A 7,984-nucleotide genomic window follows, 5' to 3' on the forward strand; every position below is an offset into this window, starting at 1 on the left:
GCGGTTGCAAATAATACGCAATTCATGGTGCTGTCAGCGGCCACAATCGCCTCTCAGAGTACTAACCAACCCGAAAATAAGTTTTTCCAAGCACATCCAAACTAGTCCAATCCTGACTATTTAATTAAAGTTTGTCATAGGAGCAGTTTTGTATCAGAAATACCAACACGGTTATCAATGGAAAGAACATGGAAAGCTCTCATTTCGGACTCTACGAACCTTTGGCCTCTCTTCTGTGTGCTTGAAAGCTGCTTGATGCTACTATGTGAGCTACTTATGAGAGAAGCAGCAGATTGTGTGTGTTTGTGTGGTTTGATAAGAGACTCCAGTCAAACTCCTGCTAAAGGATTCTGCCTATTTTGCCCCTCAGTGTCTTGAGTCATTTGTTCTTGTCACATTGTGTAGGACTCAACTTACAACTGAGGTTGCAGACAGTCATGTTTAATTCTAAATCTCTTATCGGACTCCTTTATGACGTGCATCCCAGAACCAATGGCCGTATTGAAAACATCGGACTTGTTCCAACTTGTTCTTATCAGTGTCCAAACCATATTTAGAATCAGCTCCAACTTTGAAACCTCATCAGCATGAAACGCCCAGATGTGGCCACCGTCTCTTTGCTGACGAGCTCTATCTGCACACCGACCCGAAACCTGGCTGAAGTCCATGATTTCCCCCAGAGCTGAACTCTGATGATGACTGCATTTCTCATGACTGATTGATCATGTACACTTTGTGAGTGCAGAATATCAGCACCAGCTGTTCTCTCCTTGAAACACACTGAGCACGGTGAAACCAGGTGGAAGATGTGATCCCGTGTTGGTTTCAGCTGTTAGATCCACTTTGGTCATGGAGGGCAGATTAAAAAACAGGAGACTGAAAGAGAGAGAAGTTTTTAGACTTTGATGGAGACGACACAAAGACTCTAAATGATGTTGATATTGCTACCGATTAGTGATAATCTATTTCTCTAAGTCCAGTTGATGTAGTTTTATAGCATTCATTTTCAGGGTGTCTGTGAAGCTGTCACAGCAGGATTCATGTCACCTCCCAGCCTGTTCTCATACACCGTTCGTAGCTATACCTACGAAAAGTAATGCACTTTATATATCACACAAAATCAATGTGTAGTGTAAAGTATGAAGAGCGATGTTGGATTTATTATGTACAAAAGTGCTTACAATGACCTGCAATAACCTGACTGTTGGATTTGTTGTGAATGGAGTGATTGCGAGGAAAGGGAGGAGGTAGGTGCTGTTCTTTTTGCAAGGTCAAGAAGAGGAAGGAGTCAGAAGGAGATAACAAAGAAGAAGATATGCAGCAAAAATATCACGTGTCATAAGCTCATGAATATTACTATTGTGTAAACCATGAATAGGCTGGATCAGGGATAGCTCGGGGTTCAGACTTCGCGAACTGACCCATGCACTGTATGTTGTCAGGGACACGTTGATTGGATCCAGATATCTGTAAACTCTTTTATTTTTACTTATGCAACATTGATTGTTCGGAATAAATTGAATCATTATGCTTTAACTCATCTGTTTGGAAATTCTCTTTGTCACACAAGATTAACCAACACGTAACTGGGCCTTGACCTCTTGGAGGTAGAAGGCCAGTTCCTTCAATTGGTGACCCCGACGTGATCTTCGGCATTGAGAAGCGTGTCCAAAGGACGGCCAGACCGGCGAGAGAGAGAAAGGGCCCTGAAATCTTAAAGGTAAGCAGAACCTGTTGTATCGAACTCTGCATATTGGCTTACTCTAAATTATCTCTCTTGTTGTGCTGAATCTCCTTTGTAGTGATAAATGTTGCAAAAGTAAAGACTTTCTGTTAAAGCGTTTGGAACGCTGCGCTTGGAGCGCTAGAGTAGTGCGCTTGGAGCGCTAGTTGTTAGTAACGTCTGGGACGTTAGAGTTTAGTAAAAATAGCGCTTGGAGCGCCTGTATGAGTGTACATTAATAACTAGTATTCAGAGGAAAATTCAAACTTACTGTTGATACTGGGCCAACATCGCTGGAACATCAAAGTGTCCAGTAGAAGCTTATGTTGGTAGGATCACAGCGAGGGGCATAGCGACCCATTTACTCTGAATCTAGTTACTGTCATAAACTGAATAAACCTGTGTGAAATAGTACTGGACAGAATGGACGGAGAATTTGACAAAGACTGTGAGGAACGGGGTGGCTGTGGGCCTCCCCGTTTATCATTTGGACAGCAATGGGCTAAAGTCAGGACCAATGTAATCTGTACATTTGATCCCAAGACTAGAAATAAAGAGACTCAAGACCTAGATGAGTGGTATAACATGACAGTGAAGGAAGGGCATTTTCCAGCCACGGGAAGTGAAGCCAAATTCATGCCAGTGATGAGAGCATTAATACAGGTGGTTCATAGAAAGCTGCTGCAAGCAGGACAAGACAAAGAAAAGGGACATATGTTTGTAAGGAGGAAATTGAGGAAGAAAGAAGACGAGTTGGCAAGTAAATTGGTAAAATATAATGTGATACAGATGGCTGCACTATCAGCCTTAGGCAGCCAGACGAAAGCCACCCACGCAAAAACCGCTGAAGCAAAACCACTAGTGAAACCCTCACCCAGTCCTAGCGCACCCCCACCACCAAACCCACATACTAGCCAGCCGCCACATTACATGTCCCTCCATCAGCAGTACCCACCTGTCCCACATCCCAACCCCCCTCCTTATCCTCCTCCTACCCCTAGTCCGGTACCAACCCCACAGGACAGTGATTATACAAACGAAGTTATGGCACCATTGTTTCAAGTGTTAGGTGGTATTTTGGAACTAGAAGAGGAAATAGAAAAAGAACGAGGAGCAGGTTCAGCCTCAGAGGCGGGTAGTATGTCTGATGTAGCCAGAGAAATAGACAGGCTAAGGGAAGAACTGAGAGATCAGGCTGAACAATACAGGTTAGGACAAGCCATGTTACCACCAGACTTGCGTAATGGAGGCGTAAGAAGGAGAGCTCAATCTACCCCTAAACCCCACACAGAGAGTCCGGACATAGGTGATTGGATGCAGAGAACTGAGAAAGATACCCAGATGGCTCAAATTGTAACACCAGCTCCAGCCCCGCCACAGAATCCTTATCCACTGCAGGGCCCGCCACAGGCTATGTATCAACCCCAGTATCATGTTCCTTACCAAGCTGCCCCATATCAGCAGCCCCCTTATCATGGAGGCCGGAATAGAGGCAGAGGGAGAGGAGGAGGAGGCAGGGGGAGGGGGTATGCCCAACCAAGAGGAGGCAGTTGTTACATCTGCGAAAGCCCGGATCACTGGGCACGTGACTGTCCTCAGAAACAACAACAGCAGATGAGAGGGCCTCCACAGCAGTCATATCAGCCAACAATACAGACTCTACCAAACCAACAGCTAGCTCCAATGCAGGCATACAGCGGGTACTCTGCGCAGGGACCTCCACCTGGTCCATATACACCAGGAATGTTCCCATAGGGGTGCCCGACGGAGATGGAGGGGCAGGGGCTGGCAGAGCCCTGTCTCCAGTTGACAGTGAACGGAAAACGAAGATGGTTCATGGTGGATACGGGAGCACGTTACTCCACCTTAGCTGAACCTATGTGTTCCCTTTCCTCTCACTATGTTTCCGTTTTGGGATTTTCCGGCACTGAACAAAGACTGCCTTTTACTGTTCCCCTTCCTGTCCGGCTTGGGAGACAGGTGATGGAGCACTCCTTTTTGTATGCACCTGATTGTCCACGTGATCTCCTGGGAAGAGATGTTTTGGCAGCACTGGGGGCTTCTGTACATTGTTCACCAGAAGCTGTGATAGTGAGTTTCCCCGGAGGAGAAGAAATGGTGTGCTCCTCCCCCTCCAGTGCTGATCGCATGTGCATGTTGAGTCCTGATACCTCACCTGATGCCCCACCACCCTGTGCAGACATATATTGGGCCCTGCTAGCCGACAGAAACCCTCTGATTGACTTTTACAACATGTGGCAACCATGGATTAGGGCTCTACACCCTTACCTCCCTGTTCCCGATCCTCCCCACTGCACTCTGAATTATGACAGAAATAATGATCTTACGTATCAAGATGAGTTCCAACAGAACCTGTTAGATACAACCTGGGGGATAGGAGTAAGAGATGTTTATATAGCACCAGCAGGAGTAGCAGCCGCAGTAAAACTAACCCCAGCACAAGAACAATGGTATCACATGTCAGAAGAAGCTGTTCCCCATGTGTCCCTAGCCATAGCTCCAAAACATCAGGCTAAAGACTTAGGCCCCATGGTTAAAGCAGCAGTCGCTCTGACAGACTGGGTTCCCACTTCCCTTTTGGGGGTTTCAATCTCACCATCCTCTAACATATATAGACTCTCCTTTTACAATGCAGTGTCAGGTATTTGCAAACATGAGTTACTAACACGCCACCACGGTAGGGAGATGTTAGATGGTGAAGGAGCCACTTCCATGTTAGCAACTCTCCCTTCCTCACTGTGGTCTACGGGCCCCTTTGATGTTGGCAGGTGCAGCATGGAACCGGTAACTTTCGAGATGAATACTTACTGCCCTATCTGGAGACCTCAGTATAAGCATAAAGTGGAAGCAGCCCAGGGTATCTCCCCTACGATTGAAGGACTGATAAAGGCGGGAGTATTAAGAAAATCTTACTCTCAGTGGAACACTCCCATTTTGCCAGTAATCAAACCCTCCGGCTCATGATTTAAGAGCCATCAATGAGCTGGTTTTGACTCCTGTTACACCAGTACCGAACCCCCACTCTGCTCTCTCGATGCTCACCCCAGCCCATACATCTTTCACATGTATAGATTTGGCTAACGCCTTCTTTTGCCTGCCCTTAGCAGATCATTTACAGGACATTTTCTCATTTACATATGAAGGCCAAAGGCTGACATATAATGTGTTACCACAGGGGTTTATACTCTCCCCCTCTATTTTTAACGAAACCTTGAGAACTCACTTAGCCGGCCTTGAACTCCCTGAGGGGTGTTGTATTGTACAATATGTAGATGACTTGTTAGTGGCCGCACCCTCGGCTGAGGTATGCCTGTCACTAACTCATGCATTGTTATTGAGATTACATAACTGCGGTTACAAAGTCTCAAAGGAAAAACTTCAGTGTTGCCGCACACAAGTTTCATTCCTAGGTAGAATGGTGTCACCAAAGGGCACCGCAATGTCTCCAGCTCATCGTGACTCAATACTCCACCATCCGAAACCACAGACAGTAAAAGAGATGTTATCATTCTTAGGGCTGACTGGGTATTCAAGACAATACATCCCTAACTATGCAGGCGACACTCAGTTACTCAGACAAATGGTAACCATGGCTGGAATGAGAAATCTCACCGCCGAGCTAGAATGGTCTACAAAGGCCGAGGAGGTGTTTATCCACCTCAAGCAGGAAATGGCAGAGGCCGCAGCACTCGCTCTCCCAGATTACTCTCAACCATTCCATCTGGATGTCTCAGAGCAGCTTAGTACAGCCCATGGTGTCTTATTTCAGAAACACAGAGGAGATAGGAACGTATTGTACTATTGTAGCATTTTGCTAGACACACAGAGAGCCAGCCCTTGTGTCAGATATGCAGCTGCTCTGGCAAAAATTGTAGACAAAGTAGGTCATATAGTCATGCACCATCCTCTACAGATTCTGACCTCTCACAGCACTGTAACATATGTCACATCCTCCTGTTTCACTCTCACCCCCCTCAGACAGACCAAGATCTTACAAGTACTCTCGAAACCACACATCTCCTTTGTACATGAGGGCTGTAATATGGCTGACAATATGACTGATGGCGAGAAGCACTTCTGTGCAGAAAAATCGCTGCCCTTTGTAAAACTAAGGCTGGACTTAGAAAACTCCCCTTTAACGGAAACTGACCTTAGCTTATTTACAGATGGTTGCTGTTTCCGTCATCCCACCGAAGGGTTAAAAGCAGGTTATGCTGTGGTGTCTATGAATACAGCAAAAGAGGAACCATGTACTCTCGGTCACGGTCCTCTTGATGGGAAACAATCTGCTCAGGCAGCAGAACTTACGGCTGTAGTTTGTGCTCTGCGGTTAGCGGAAGGGAAGGCAGTGAATATTTTCACAGACTCTGCGTATGTGTGCAATGCAATTCACAGAGATATGTCTGGCTGGGTGCAAGCGGGTTTTAAGACTAGTCAGAATAAACCTATGGCTCATGAGGAGTTGATGAAAGAGTTGTTGGAAGCAATCCAGTTACCACAGAGGGTAGCTGTGATCAAAGTGAAAGGACACAGTCAGGGCACTGACTTAGAGAGTATAGGAAACGAAGCAGCGGATGCAGCTGCTAAAAAGGCGGCAGGGTATTTACCTACTATGATGGTCATGACCACAGCAGATCTCGGTTCTGAGATAACTGATTTCTCCATCATACAAGCTCAGGAATCTGCCACAGCAGCAGAACGAACCATCTGGGAAGATAAGGGAGCTATAGAACAGTTTGATGGTATATGGTATAACGGAGATCAAATAGTTATGCCCCCCTGTTGGATGTCCTCAATACTGACTCAGACTCATGGACTTGACCATAAAAGCCACAAACAGATGTTACGAGATCTCCGCCACTGGTGGATTCCCCGGAAACATGCTACTATAACTGACTTCTTGACTAAGTGTGACGTATGTAGTACATGTAACATCAGACCTACCATCACTCCTAGGGCAGGAAAACATCCTTCTCCCACTGCCCCGGGACAGGAAATCTTTATGGATTTCACAGATATGGGAATAAGGGTTGGGGGGAAAAGATTCCTCCTAGTAATTGTGGACGCATTTTCACGTTGGGTTGAGGCCTACCCTACGGGAAAAGAGGACGCAAAATCAGTCATTAAATGTCTGGTGAATGAGTACATTCCGAAACATGGGTTTCCTAAATTGATCAGGTCAGATAATGGTTCACATTTCAAAAATAAAGACCTGCAATCTGTTGAAAAGGCTCTGGGACTACAACACAAATTTGGCACTGTGTATCATCCACAATAACAGGACTCACACCATTTGAGCTTACGTGTGGCCGACCTTTCCCAGGGCCGTCCCAAAACCCCTCTCCCCTTCCTGACCTCGGTTACAGACCATACTATTTGAAGGTTAATGCTCTTGTGTCAGCTCTCTCCTATACAGGTGACAAACCTGTCACCCCTGTCACAGAGGACGTTCCAGGACCTGACCCCGGACCCCCGGAACACCTTTGGTTGAAGGTGTTAAAGAGGAAGTGGTCGGAGCCACGTTGGACAGGCCCACACAAGGTTCTGGCCAGAACTGCAACAGCTGTGCAGCTTGAAGGAAAAGGACTCAACTGGTGGCACCTAACACAGTGCTCCAGCAGCAGGACAGGACCTGAAGCAGTAGAGGAGGAAGCCCCACAAGGAGCCCAGGCTACGTGAAAAGAGGGTCACGTATAATTTTTTATTTTTCATATACTGTATAAACTGTGACTGTGATGAGATACACATAAGGGAAAGAAGGTTACAAGGTCTTGCCTGTATTTACAGTTAAATCAGGCTAACATGGTTGTTTAGGTGGACTCATCTAGGTGGTTTTTGAAAAACATTATATATCACATTGTATTAAAACTTGTTGCTTAGAATAAATGCTAAAATAGATAAAAAAGAGGAACCAGGGGTGGGGAGAATCCACCAGAGAGAAGTTTCACTTCCTTTCCCAAACCAGTATAAAATAGGACCACCCGGATAAAAGTTTTCAGTTGCGCGCAGGAAAACAAACTAGAAGCATCATGCAGTGCGGCAACCTGCTAGTGGCGTTTGCTGTAGCATTTGTGTTTACCTCTCTTGTCCTCGTTCTTCTGTACAAACTTTCTTAATGTGATTTGTCATGTATTTTAAATGTTTTCAGCTATAATGTTTTAATATTATATATATCATATATGTTTAATGTTTTCATTTCATATTACTATCTTAATGCAATTCATCATGTATTTTCGTGTT

At 45.6% G+C, this 7,984-nt stretch overlaps 1 long non-coding RNA gene across 1 annotated transcript; it reads right to left on the minus strand.

The window, feature by feature from the left end:
• Window positions 1-4,731: 4,731 nt before the first annotated feature.
• Window positions 4,732-7,385, minus strand: LOC141774475 (uncharacterized). The gene is made up of 2 exons (XR_012595356.1): window positions 5,725-7,385; window positions 4,732-4,966 (listed from the first exon to the last, which is right to left on the minus strand). It is a non-coding gene; the product is annotated as an uncharacterized LOC141774475 (long non-coding RNA).
• Window positions 7,386-7,984: the final 599 nt, after the last annotated feature.

Source organism: Sebastes fasciatus, chromosome 9 (assembly GCF_043250625.1).
Source record: "Sebastes fasciatus isolate fSebFas1 chromosome 9, fSebFas1.pri, whole genome shotgun sequence".
Taxonomy (NCBI): domain Eukaryota; kingdom Metazoa; phylum Chordata; class Actinopteri; order Perciformes; family Sebastidae; genus Sebastes; species Sebastes fasciatus.